This window comes from Numenius arquata, chromosome 2 (assembly GCF_964106895.1).
Source record: "Numenius arquata chromosome 2, bNumArq3.hap1.1, whole genome shotgun sequence".
Taxonomy (NCBI): domain Eukaryota; kingdom Metazoa; phylum Chordata; class Aves; order Charadriiformes; family Scolopacidae; genus Numenius; species Numenius arquata.
This window is the reverse complement of record NC_133577.1, coordinates 117,275,659-117,289,219: the sequence shown is the minus strand read 5'-3', so window position 1 is coordinate 117,289,219 and position 13,561 is coordinate 117,275,659.

Below are 13,561 nucleotides of genomic sequence, written 5' to 3'. Positions count from 1 at the left end.
GCTCCCAATGTTCTGAGTTGGATTCCTGAATTGGAGTCCGGATCAGCTCAGATCTATGTAGCAGTTGCAAAGGGCCTGTTGTAGCATGCTGACTCTAAAGAAGCTTTAAAATATGTCCATTTATGTGATGGACGAGTAAAATGCAGCATCCACTCTACAAGCTGAACTACTGCTGCTATGCTGCTGTGCAGCTAATGCTTCTATAAACATTGTTTGCATTTCTAACCAAATCTCATTAGAAGTTTATGTATAATTAATTATACAACTAAGCTGAATGCATTACTTCTTTTTCTTCTTTATTTTTCTTGAAGGTTCCAGATTTCCCAACTGTTGACAAAGGATGTGTTAATGACATCATTATGGAGTTCTGTTGTTTACTGTTTTCTTCAACAAGTAGTAATTTTATTGACTTTGGCAGAGAGATCGGTGTTTTGCATGATTTCAATAGATTTTGTGACACAGAGGCATAATATAAACCAAGATGTTCCAGAATAAACAGGACTATTACTACCAGATGGAAATAGTCCTGAAGCATTATTGGACTTGAAAAAACAAAAACATTTTAGGAAAAACATTTTAGGAGTCAGCTTAATCATCTTGAAAACAATATCTAAGTATAAAATACTGGTTTTTGAGAAAACAACGGAAGGATATAAATAGTAATTATTTCAGATCTTGCTAATTTATTGTCTATGCACATATTTAGAATATGCTAGTCTTTAAAAGCCACGCCAGCATACTTGAGTTAGTGAGCTAACTATACAAAGTAATCTGATTCTGCAATTAGATATTTCTGATTATAACACAAATCAAGGCAGCTAAAACTCAGAAGATATTCTGGCAGCAAACTTCAATATACATGAACTTAGAGGCAGTAGATGTTGGCTGACCTTATTTGTAGAGCTGACCAAATGATTAATTGTGATTTTCAGATGAATTCTAAATTTATCCTGGTAACAATAGCTTATGCAATCAGTGGATAATGAGTCCTGACACATGACAGGTTATAACTCAAATCCGGGTCATGGACATCAGGCCACAAAATAAAATTTAATCTATTCAACAGTACAAGTATTTCTCATTCTAAATGGTGAGAAAGGAAGTCTTTTGTACTTGGGTGGAATAACTGGACACAAATACAGATGGTCAAGCGGGTATTATCTGTCTGCCAAATGAGACACAATAGATATTTTTAAAGAATCTGTTAAGAATTTGGAAGCAATGAAATGCACTTGGTAGATCATATCTTTTAGGTCACAAATTGCAAAAATACATATGAATTAAATAAAATGCAAACAGCAATGATAAGTAAAGTGAGAACTGAAGTAGAGGTCATAACAAAACTAAAGTGTTGCTATGTTATGCAGTTATTATTTGACCAGATTAAATTTTCTAGAAAACAAAACAAAAACCAAACAAGTCTGAAGCAGTCTATGCAAATAAAAAAGCCTTTCTTAATGTCATTAGGTGCAAATGCTACTCAGTGAAAGAAAATAGTTCATAAATTCTTAGTCCAAAAGTTCATAGCCTTCCAAATGCAAGAGTGAGCTCTCTTTTTGATGCAAGCCAGGAGTTTGGCCAAGTCCAAATTCACACAGAACAAACTATACCCTTGGCGCTGTAATTTGGTAGCTACATGTTTAACATCTTTCCTCCAAGACTGCTTCAGCACTTGACATTTAGCAGAAACAAACCAAGTAGGTGCACGGTGACCCCTGGCCTTTTCTTTCTGTGTCCAGAGTCAGGGAGTAAATTCAGCCACTGCCAATACCTGCCTTCATACTACAGGCTTCAACAGGAGCACAATTTTTGGCAGAAGATGGACCAAATGAGGATACCAGTTGAGAAAGAAGATGTTGCAATGTTGCCAAATTACCCTAGGAAAACAGTATCACCGAAAAAACAGAAGAAAAGGATCTTCTATAGGCTACCTGACAAGTCCAGACCTTCCAATACGTGGGTTGCAAAGAAACTGGCCCTCACAGAAAGGTTTTTAAAAGTCAAGTTTAAGATTTTCTCTAAGAATATTTCCAGTTTAATTTTTCAAAAGTCTTCTTGTCTTTTCAGAGCCTTACCAATGTTGTCAGTGGCAGTATAAACGCAGTGTAAAATGTAGTATAAAATACAGAGGAAAACCTTCTTTCCCCAAGATGCTTCAGCTGCAGTAAATGAAATGTGGCCAAGGACCTTCCTGGACTTGGAGGCCAGCTGACATGGTGTAGTCTGACTCTCTGCTCATAAAGCCTCAGCCTCCAAGCCATGGTGGCTCTGTGACCTAGGGAGAACCATCTCTGGACCATCCTCACTCCTGAACTGTGCCTGGGAATTATTTGGGGGCGTGTCCAGTTTCTGCCCCGGACTGCTTCACCAGTTTGCTGACCGACAGCACTCCAGGGCAGGTGGCTTTCCTTGCCACTCTTGAATTTTCTCATCTAGAAGCAGCATTTTTGTGGGAGGGATGGAGCACCTGTAGAGAGAGAAGAAGTTGCCTGGGATTTCCTTCTTGTTCTCTGATGCAGGCGCTCTCATTGCTCTCCCACCTCTCCAGGCGCTTAACTGCTTGTGTCAATCCTTGCAAGCCTGATTTCTCTCGTCAGCCATCACCTCCCTTCTTCATACCGCCTCCGTTTTTCACAGGATCTCTCTCATGTTAATCAATCCCGGGGGAATTTTCCCAGCCTCCTGTGATGGGAGATAGGAGGCTGGCAAGAAGCCAGACAGGCAGGGGAATAATAATGCTGCCTTGTCTGCTCCAAACCCGTTTTATTGTAAGCATCCTGCTGTACAAGCCATTTCATGAGCCATTCGTCATATTCACAAATGAGCCCTTTGCTCAGAGAAAATTTTGAAGAATAGAAAGCTTAGAAGGAAAGTCTAGGTGGCCTAATTATGTGGTTGCTCTGGGGTCGTTGATACATACTGGTGCCCCTGTCGTTGCAACGTGTCCTTCAGCAAACACCTGCATGTCAGTAGAGCACATGTGCCTTACCTGTGTACAGCACTTCTTTAAAGCCTGTGGCCGTAAGAGACACACGTTGTGCTGTCATCTCAGGGTCATGGGCTGCTGCGCGTGTGTGTGTGCGTGAACCTATGACTTAAAACAACCAAACCCAGGAGTCGGTTCTAGGAACAGCTTGTGTTTCAGCGCTGGAAATGCTGTGTTTTGACTAGCTTCCTGGGGATTTTTCCAGTAGTTGGTTTAATCAGTCTTGCTGGTAGTCTGTCAGCCCCAGGCAGCATTTCGGTAGTGCGTATTAGTGAAACATAAAGCTGGAACAACCTCTGAGGGCCACGGGCAGCAAACTGCGAGGTTGTCTCAGCTTGGCTAATTCTGCAAAGGCATAAATCCACTGTTATTTCCTCCCTTCATCCTTTCTGCCCTGAGCGCACACCAAATTCTGGGCTATACATAGTGCTTAAAAATTCTGCCTTCTCCATGCTGTCCTGTTAACATCCAAGAAAGAAGTGGGTTTTTTTAAGCTCCCTCAAACAGGTATATATAGATTTGACACATAACATATGTGCACATAATTTACATTAAGCTATAAATTTCAAGCACCTGTTTAAAATGCATACTGTTAATGGAAGGCAGAATTTAGGACCTAAGTGTTTTGACAAAACCTTCTGTAACATGGAGCCTTATTCAATTTTTTCATTAAGTCGATATAAATCAAGAATAACTCCTCAGAAGTCATATCTTAAAAAATGGATGCCATTGAGCATCTCTCATGGAGATGGATAGCTTTAATTGAAGATTTTGGCTTCAGTGCAAAAGCAAGAAGGTAGAAATCAACCTAAATAAGAGCAGTCATATAGAGAGGTGTGTGTTCCTGTGGGAATACTCTCCTCTTCTCTGTATATATAAGACGAGGTTCTTGCCTGGACAGATACTACCAAAACTGTGTATAAGGAAGACATTTTTTATAATGATGGTGGTGAGAAACTGGAACAGGTTGCCCAGAGAAGTTTTGGATGCCTCATCATTGGAAATGTTCAAGGTCAGGTTGGACGGGGATTTGAGCAACCTGCTCTGGTGGAAGATGTCCCTGCCCATGGCAGGGGGTTTGGACTAGATGATCTTTAAAGCTCCCTCCCAACCCAAACCATTCTATGATTCTATGAAAAATTATGATCTCTCCCAGCTACACAGATTCAGCCTTTCCCATTAGCTTTTGTCTGGATAAGACATTATGACAGCCATGGGTTTCACTGAGTTGTACAAAAGATTTCCTTTTTTGCTACAATTCCACTGGTGGATGGAGTCCCTCACCAAAGCCTGTGTGTCACAACTCATTTAAGGCTGGGAGAAACAATTCCATAGTTTTAGGTATCTTTCCCCTGGTTTTGGGAACTGCCAGAGAAAAGACTATAGGGTAAGACAGGCCCCAGGTCTGATCTAGTATAGACATCGCTCTGATTGGTTTCTGCCCGTGTCTTATAAATACATATAAATGTATATACAGTATAAATGTAAAATTCCCCATCTCACACTGGTGACACTCCTTTTCACATGCTCACAGTAGACTAATTCCTCAGCTTTCTTTTTAGCCTCTTTTTGGCAAATGCCCATTGCCAAGTGAGAGGGGTTTAATGGCTTGACACAAGATTCAAGGGGTGCTGGAGGTGTCCCTGCTGAACTGTGATTGAGTGTCAGCAAGCCATTAGCTGAGATTGTTTATTCCATGCTGACCACTTTACTTCCACTTAAACTGTTCCATTAGAAATAAATGTGCTTTTCGGACGGCAAAGCGGACCATCCTCACAGAAGGCTTGCACTGCGGCGAAGCCCAGCAGCTCTCAGTGCAGATCTGTGGGCAGTGCCTGGCTCCTTCCCAAGCCCTCCTGGCTGGGAACACAGTCGTGGGCTGTCACGTGCCCGGGGCCAGCCTGGAGCACTGCCCTGCCAGCTCAGACACAGCACTGTCCTTTCACACTCACAAGATCCTGACATGCCTCCGTCCAAAGAGCTCTGCATACTTGGCAGCCGGCCTGCTTGTGATTTTCCAGTGGCACGTGTTCAGTGACTGCTGCCATTAGCTTTGGCAGATGCAAGGAAAACATTTTGTAACCCTGGAAAATTCCCAGTACTCACACTCCATCTGACTGGTTAACACCAGCCTCCTCCAATGGCATCTCCGGACTGAGAAGCATCAAGGAGCGTAAGCAACAGGCTTGAGCCTTAGAAAAGTGGGAAGAGCGGCAGGGAGAGGAGGAAAAAGCAAGGAGCATTTGTTTCTCTCATCAAGAATTTAATGATGTTATTTCTCATTCCAAGTATTCAAAATTTAATAGTTGGTCCTCAAACCCATGCCATTTTTAAGCCATGCAGTTAGCTTAAAAATCAGGCTCTTGGTGCAGCTGAGATTCCTTTTCATTTGTCTTCTGATCCTTTACCTTTAGGAGGTGACATTTGCCAGCTTTTCTCTGCAGTCTCAATGGCTGGAAACCATTGTCATGAAAGCTGAGATCCTCACATAATCATATGACTCCAGAAGCTGGGGATAGAAGTGCATCGTGTCCCACAGGACCAGCCATCAGAATGCTGGCAACCCTGCAGAATTTCCCTGGAGAGCTCATCCTGCCGTGCTTAATGTCCCAGAGATAATGTACAAAGTCTCAGATGAGCTGAAGGAGCAATCTAAAGGTCACATTCAGCCCTGTGCAATGAACCAGCACAACTCTATAGATCACGTACCTCTCAAGTAGGACCTCTCCATCTAGGCAATGCTGACATTCATATTGACCTCAAAACTGGATTGAATTTCACTCAAGGTGCATTCAGAAGAGCCAACAGTTCTACTGGTGACTGCAAAAGTGAATGGAAGCAAAATCTCAGAATGAGAAAAGGGTTTGGGGGTTGTCTTCTTTTTTTTATTCTTTCTGATAGATGGTTTATTCCCCCCAGACTTCTGTTGTGTTGACCAAATATTGTACCTAATTCAGAAAGTATCTTTTGGATGAAGGTAATGGTACAATATATGCAGAGAAGAAAAAGATATTAAATGTTTTGATTGATATATGTTACATATATAAAATATACATGTATAGGAAAAAAAATTGCATTTTTACATGTTTTCAAACAAAATACTGCAGTTTTTCATTATGAAAGCATGTTTGATTCTGAAATTTGCCTTATTTAATAATGAGAATAACAAAATCTTTCAGCTGTGCATTTAATTTCAACTGCCATATTAAGAAAACCAGTCCTCAGCATGGGACTCCTCTCACACACTCTGACAACGCAGAAGGTTGCCCAGGAGCCTGCGGGGAGCCAGGGCTGGAGGCAGCAGAGCCCCCACAACTGCCCTATGCTGCTGTGAAGTCATTAATGGCTTTGCTGCTGCAAGAGCTGGTTTGGGCAGAGGACGTCACATCGCACCCAGCTGCTGCCTCCCGCTCCAGCCGGTGTGAGGGCGCATTGGCTTGAGCCAGAGCTTGGGCAAAGCCTACAAGGGAGCAGAGCTGCTTATGAATTTTGTAATCAGATGGCAGTGAGTTTTCTGTATTTCTTTTAAGGTAAAACACCCAAACGCTCTTGCCAATAGCCCTCTCATGGACATCAGCAGCACTGCACCCAAGCAGAACCTAGCAGAACCAAGCATCCTAACCTTCCCTTAGGATGCAAGTTAGCTCTTTTGTCATATAAGGAAAGGAAAAGCAATAAGAGTCTTGGGAATTATTTGCACAGCTAGGTAGAGGGTTTTGTTATGTTCTGGGTTCTGGAGCAAGTTCAGGCTGAAGGTCGTGCCAAGGATTGGATTTCTTGTCTCCATTTAGGTTGACAGCTCTGGGAAGAAGGGGCATATGCTGCAAGAAGTGCCCTTGGCTACTCCAAGAGTCCAGAAAACTCTGCCTCGGCAGCACATTTCTGGGGAAGGCATTTGGCGCAAGTACTGAGTGGGCATTTTGTGGCATATTTTGCCTCCCTGATGTTTTCCCAGTGCCTTCCTTATGGCAGGGGATGGGGGAAAGTGCCCCAGCACAGGGTGGGGTGACATGCCCGGTTGTGGTTTAGCACAAAAATAAAATGCAGAGCGATGGAACACACGCAGACAGGAAATCACGTATTTCCTTGTGCAGCTGCTATGGCAGCAATGTTGATGTTGGATCTTCTGTAGCAGAAAGAAAAAAAGTTAGTAAGTTCAACAAAAAATTCCTCTACAGATGAGTTGTCACCTCACTCTGGAAGGTGGTTTTCTACAGCCCCTGTGCACAGAGCATCAACCATGCAAGCTGCCAGAGATAGATGCTTGTACATTTATCTTCTTTTATCTACAAGATGCACAACTCTGACTAAGGAATAAACAGTGATTTAATTCTGTTTGCTTGAACAAAGTAAGAAACAAGGAGGGCTTTTCCAATAACACTTGAGGCAGTTTCATTTCCATTGCCCTTGACACAGAGATTTATAGTCCTGTCACTTGAGGGCAGCTGCATGCACTCTTAACTCCTGTGCTGCCTGTGGGGAAGAGGGTAATAGTCTTCAGTGACCAAAAAATCTTCTCTAGTCATTTCATGTGGGAAAACTTAGGATTTCCTGGCACTAGAGCTGGCTTGGTTGTAGTTTTCACTGCAGTCATTGTGCTGCTTCTGAGAAAGATGCTACGCTCTCTGCTCAGCCCACTGGGACAAAGGACGAACCTCATCTCAGCAGATGTGTGTTTGTTTGTTTCTTTTTTTCCTCGCAATTTTCTCTCCCTGTGTTGCTGAGAAAAGAAAAGACAAAAAGAGCTATTGCTTCATCAACCCTTTCTCCAGCACCGCAGGCCATTTTCAGCTTTCGAACGAAGCGGGAGCAGGGAGTATTTGTGAAGTTGTGTGGCAGCAATTGACTGTAGAGGAAAATCGATGCTCCCCATCAGACCAGCTCGATAGCCTTGTGTGCATCCCCAGCGGTTTTGTTTCCAGACGCTATGTTCTGTTCTAGTAACATTTTCAGTTGTCATTATCAACCTGAGCTCTGTGTTTTACCTGCAAACGTTTCAAATTGGTCAGGGCATTAACAGGTTCAGGTTAATTCACCTTCTTTAAAATGTGTGGAAGTGGAGACCTGCGCCCAAGAGTTGTGGATTCTTTGTGAGATGGTATACAAGAGACTGAGCGATGAGGTACGGACGGCAGCAGTGTGCATCTACTGACTTGACAGGACCTATGTCTGATTATAGCAATCTATATGAGACCAGAGTCAGGCAAAGCCACCCTGGCGGTTTTCAGGCCCAGGAGGATGCCTGGTCTGATGTCCCAGCTGACCATCCTTGAAGCAGGAGCTTGGCTTCAGCCTTCCAGCCCCAACGATGTGGTGATTGTGTGGTGTCTTACACTGGCTGCCCAGAGAGGTGGTGGAGTCTCCATCTCTGGAGACATTCAAAACCTGCCTGGATACATTCCTGTGCGACCTGCTCTAGGTGGACCTGCTCTGGCAGGCGGGTTGGACTAGATGATCTCCAGAGGTTGCTTCCAACCCCATGTCATTCTGTGATTCTGTGATTCTGTGTCTTCTGTCCATGGAAAAAATCAAATTTGTTCCTGTTTGTCTACGTGGTATCACCTTCTCCTTTCCTTGAATCCCCCCCAGTCATACCTGCCTTCTCTCATTAAGTCCATACGTGCCACAGTGGCCTGTGGCCACATAAGCATGCATCCTGCTGTTCAGTCCATCCATGGAAAATTTGCTTGCATCCCCTTACATACAGACAAGGTGGGTTATAGCCAGCGACCACCTGGGTTGGTGGATGCATGTCTCCTGGAGCAGAAGCACATCCACACATTTTTAACTAACCACTATCAAATTCAACTCAGCCTCAGCAGTACGAATTTGCACAGCAAGACTGAGCCACACACTGCCCCTGCCTGAAATCACTCCTCTGGGGCTTTAAAGTCCATCTACTTTCATTAAAAAGAAACGCGATCAGTAAGAGACCAGTGGTCGCACTGCAGCAGTGGTAATGAATGACATGGTGATGTGCACGATGCAGGAACTGTCTTGTGCACTTGCTGTGCAGTCTTTTGTGATGCCACATGATCTCCAGGGGAACCCTATGGTGAGGACAGTGATGGCAGTGTCCTTGCCAGCTGGCTGTCAGCTGGAGACTGGGTACTCAGCCTGGGAACACAGAAGGAAGGAGATCACATCAGCCTAGTGTACAACTATTGTTATTTCTTCCTCACCAGTGGTGAGCAGGACAGCTCATAAACATGTAGAATGCAAGCCGACATTTACTTGGCTTCAATGGCATTATTTTGGGCTGCTCTGCTCCTCCAGGCTCCTGCCAGCGTGCTGCAGGCAGCCAGGGGAAACCCAGGCCCAAGCTGGGGTGCCTGTGGTCCAGGTGTCACCCCTCCTACCACTCCACTGGCAGCTTTGGGAGCTTTGTGACTCCTGGATGGTGAGGATAAGTCTCCAGCAGTCCAGCTGAATCCTGCCCCCATGACTCCTAAGGACAGTGCCAGCAGGAGCTGGGAGACAGAGACTCCCCAGGCATGAATGTGGGGCTCTCACTGCCCATCCCCACCAAAATCCCAGAGCTGGGACAGCCCCAGCATCATCCCATGTCCCTCCTTGCCTGCTGCAGGGGACGTTGGAGCCCCAGCTGTCCCTTGAGTCCTGAGCTGGCTGTTTGGTCATGATTGTGGGTGTCTCTGCTGAGCAAAGCTCTGGGCGCTGAGCCAGTGCGGCTGTACCGGGGGCTATGGGGACCACCTACCAGCAGTATTGCCCAGCAGGAGGAAGAGACTGGGATTTGGTGTGAGTGCATGAACTAATTAACCAAGTAAAATCCCTACTAGAAGAGAATTAGGAACCGCATGACCCAATGACTGATTAATTAAATGTTTATTAAAGGAATACCTGCTTGATGCTCTTTGGGTTTTGACTGGATTTACTCCAAAAACTCCAGGGATTTACATTTTTTATGGCAGTGAGTTTTTTATGACCCTTGAATTATCTGATTCAGATGTAGAAAAGCATCCAGACACCTCTCTCTCTCCTCATTATGTTTATTAGGCATGTTCTAGCATAATGCTTTTGATTCTTGGCTACTGTTAATCACACACAGCTCTGTGAACTTAAAAAAACCCACAATACCACTTTATTCCTGGCTACTCAGGAAAATGTTAGGCTAAGCTACAAGGAAGCAAAAAAATAAGCAATGGCTGATTTTTTTGAAAAGCAGATATTAATTGCAGATGACGGTGCCTCATGCACAGCTGCCAGGGAATGCAGTTTGGAGATGATCAACAGAGAGGGGGAAGGGTTTTGCCTTTCTGGGTTTCAAACAGATACATCTCTTGCTCCAGCTGGTGACCTGAACAAGGGCAGGTTTGCACTGATTGTACACTGACTGGTAATAAAATGTCATTTCAGCCCCAGGAGGATAAAAATCAACAGCAGCATCTCTCAGGAAGACTTGTAGCAGGATGCGTTATCAAGCAATGAGGAGGAAAGACAGGCCACCTAGTGTCACCTTTAACAACCACAAACCAGCACATTAATTTGGTACTTAGGAATCTGAATGAGAAGGACACAGCTGCACACAACCTGCTTGGTTGCAACCCCAATGGATTATGAAACACACTGTGCAAATGTAAGTCATTATTGTTGCCTTTTGGCCCTAAGCCACAATAAAAGTTATCTGCGATGAGCCATGGTTTCATGCCTTTGGTGTGCCACAGGGCTTAAGGCCAAAGGCAGCATCATCTCACCCAGCTGGGAAGTGCGTTAGTTCCTTGCCAGTGCAGGTTCTGGAGAGTGTTATTCCTTGATGAAATCTTCCTTTTTTTTTGGCCTTAAAAATCCCACTTTTTCCCAAATTAGAATGAATGTAATTGGGTTTGTGTGCTTTCTCTGGTGCAGAAAGCAGGGTGAGGAGGGAGAGGAAGGGGAAAAGAAAGACAGTTTACTCATCCAATTTTAATTATTTCCTTTGATTTCCCCTACCTACTAATTATTCCAAACATATTTCCTGGACAAAAATACCTTTAACAGAAGGCAGGATCTTGACTGGACCTTGACCTTGTTCTAAACAGGCCTCAGAGTAGTTCCAGCCCAGAATACTTCCTTTCGGGGGTAAAAAGGAGCAGCAAAACAGTAATAAGCCTTCTAAGGTTAGTTAACGTTGGTTAGCAAGATCAACATGTGCCTTTAGCTTAATGTTTGTTGTTTTTTTCATTGGACGTCTTGCACTGCCCTTGGTGAGGAGGGAGAGAGCCAGAAATACTCCACCTGTTGCTTTGAATCTGTGCTATTCTGAAAACTGAAAACAAACCCATCAAATTAGGGCAGCTCAGTAAAATAACTACAAATAAAGGCAACTCAACATCACCCCAGCCCTCCCTGTGCCGTATGCAGGTTCAGGCAAAGCTTGTGGTGGTCGTGTCCCACCTCCAAGCTGCTGGAAGAAAATAGTCATGAGGCAGAAGGGGCTTCCTGATTTCTAACTGTACTATTTTTGCATCAGTGTACTAGATGTATTTATTTTGTGTGCAACTCTTCAGAGGAGGTGCCGGCTGCATGCTAACCTGTCCAAACGCAGAGTTCCTGCTTTGCATGACCATGGTCATAGCCGCCAGTCAGGGAGTTATTCGAGCCCATTTCAGAAGAGACATCTGTAAAGAAAGTGATGCCACTGCACAAGGTCGCCAGTTTATTCTACAGCACAGGCATGAAGCCTCAGCCCCCAGTCCCCTCCTACCCTGCAGCTTTCCTGCCAGGGCTGCTCACCAATCTCCTCCAGGGAGGGAGTGAACTTTCCACTCCCCAGAAATCCAAATTTCAAAGCTGTTGTGAAATGATGATTACAATGTGGTTTTAGGTCAGTTAGGTCAGTTTAAACTTTTTGGTTTTTAATAATGCAAAAACACTTACTTTTTATTTCAATTCCATTTTTATTAGTATTTTTTTTCTAATTTTTTAAAAATTCTAATTATTTTTTTTTAACTCCCAACTGTAGATACACTTCATATTTGAAAAGTTATGCTGACAAACTCAGCATTTCAGCAGTTGTAAAACTTTTGTAGCCAGCTATCAAATGGACGGATTCACTGCAACCAAGCCTTTCTGCAAAGTCTTCTGGTTTTCACAAACTGGCATTTTTTAAGGAAAAATATGCTTCACAGGAGAAATTCCAGTTCTCTTTGCCCAAATTATTGTATAAAGGCTTTCATAACACTCAAAGGTCAGTTTGTTTTCTTAGAGAAAGCAAGCTCATATTTTCTTCCACTCTCCTCTAACTCAAAAGGAAATAAAAATAGATAAACATTTCCCTTTTGGTAGTAAAAGTGCCATTTTGTACCTCTATAAGCACTTTATATATTTGAAGCACCATAGAAAAAGTAATTAAGTAGCTTCAAACTTCTGCAGCTGAGCTGGTGAACCTGAAGCTGTGGAAACGCTGAGATCCCAAGGCTGAGACATCTCGTGCTCGCTGGCTTGCAGAGCTCATTGCTGGCCATCAAGCTGTGAGGAGGTCCAGTGTCCCATGGCTCCACATGGACTTGCTGAGTCGGTGGCTGTGCTTTGGTCAGTGGAGCCCTGTCAAGGCTCCCAACATGCAAAAATCCCAGAATTTACCTTGGGGGTCTGCTCAGACAAAATCGAGCTCTCCTGCACCTGGATTTAACCTCATCTTTTCCAGAGCCAGAATTTCATCCTGGCTGGAAACCCTGCTGTTCTGACAAAGTCCTAAATGTCAACAGCGTTCACCCACCCAGCAGCCCCACGTCCCAGCCCCTGCGACCCCCCACTTACAGACAGCCCAAGTAACTTGTCTCTTCCGAGCCTTGCCCTGGTTGCAGGAAGTTGTCATTAATGAATGTTAAATTCTGGTGTAGATGAAGGAAGCCGCAGTTTTAGCACAGTGCGGGCACCGTTAGGGGAATCCTGCAGGTAATTCTGTGGGCTTGATGTGAAGTTAATAGCTGTGGCTTTTCACTCAGTCAATTAATTATGGCTTCTTTATTCATTTATGAGGGGTCAGGGTCTCTTTGTACTTTGAGATAAGAGATGGTGTACGGCACCGTGTGTGTAATGCAGCAGGGCAAGCAGGAGAGGAGCAGTCCAGAGGGAGGCGGTCCAGCTGTCCCTTTCGGAGGGCAGTGCCTGCTAATGGTGCCCGGCTGCCGGACGTAGGGGTTTGCAGCAAGTGCTGTGTTAACGCTGGGAATGGTGCAGGATACACAGACTCTTTGCACTGAAACCATGGAGTCACCAAAAGACATGTGTGTGAATTACATTTCTTGCTTTAAGCAGGACTGTGTTTGCTTGCGAATGGGGCACAGGAGATGACATCCAGGCTCACAGACAGACTCTGCCTGCTTAAGGAAGCGGTCAGGTCAGTTTAATGAAGACTGTCTGGACTTTTCCTGGGTACATGTTTATTCTCCTGCGTCTTGGAGAACAACCTAGAGGGCATTTCCAAAACTGTTGTTGATGCCCTGGAGTGCTGATGCTCTGGGCAGTAAACTGCTTAGAAAATGAGTATCATTTACTGGGTACGTAAGGTCTGCTCAGCCCCTCACTGGAAGCTCAGAGTATGTGCTCCTTCCCACTCAGCATGTTGCCAGC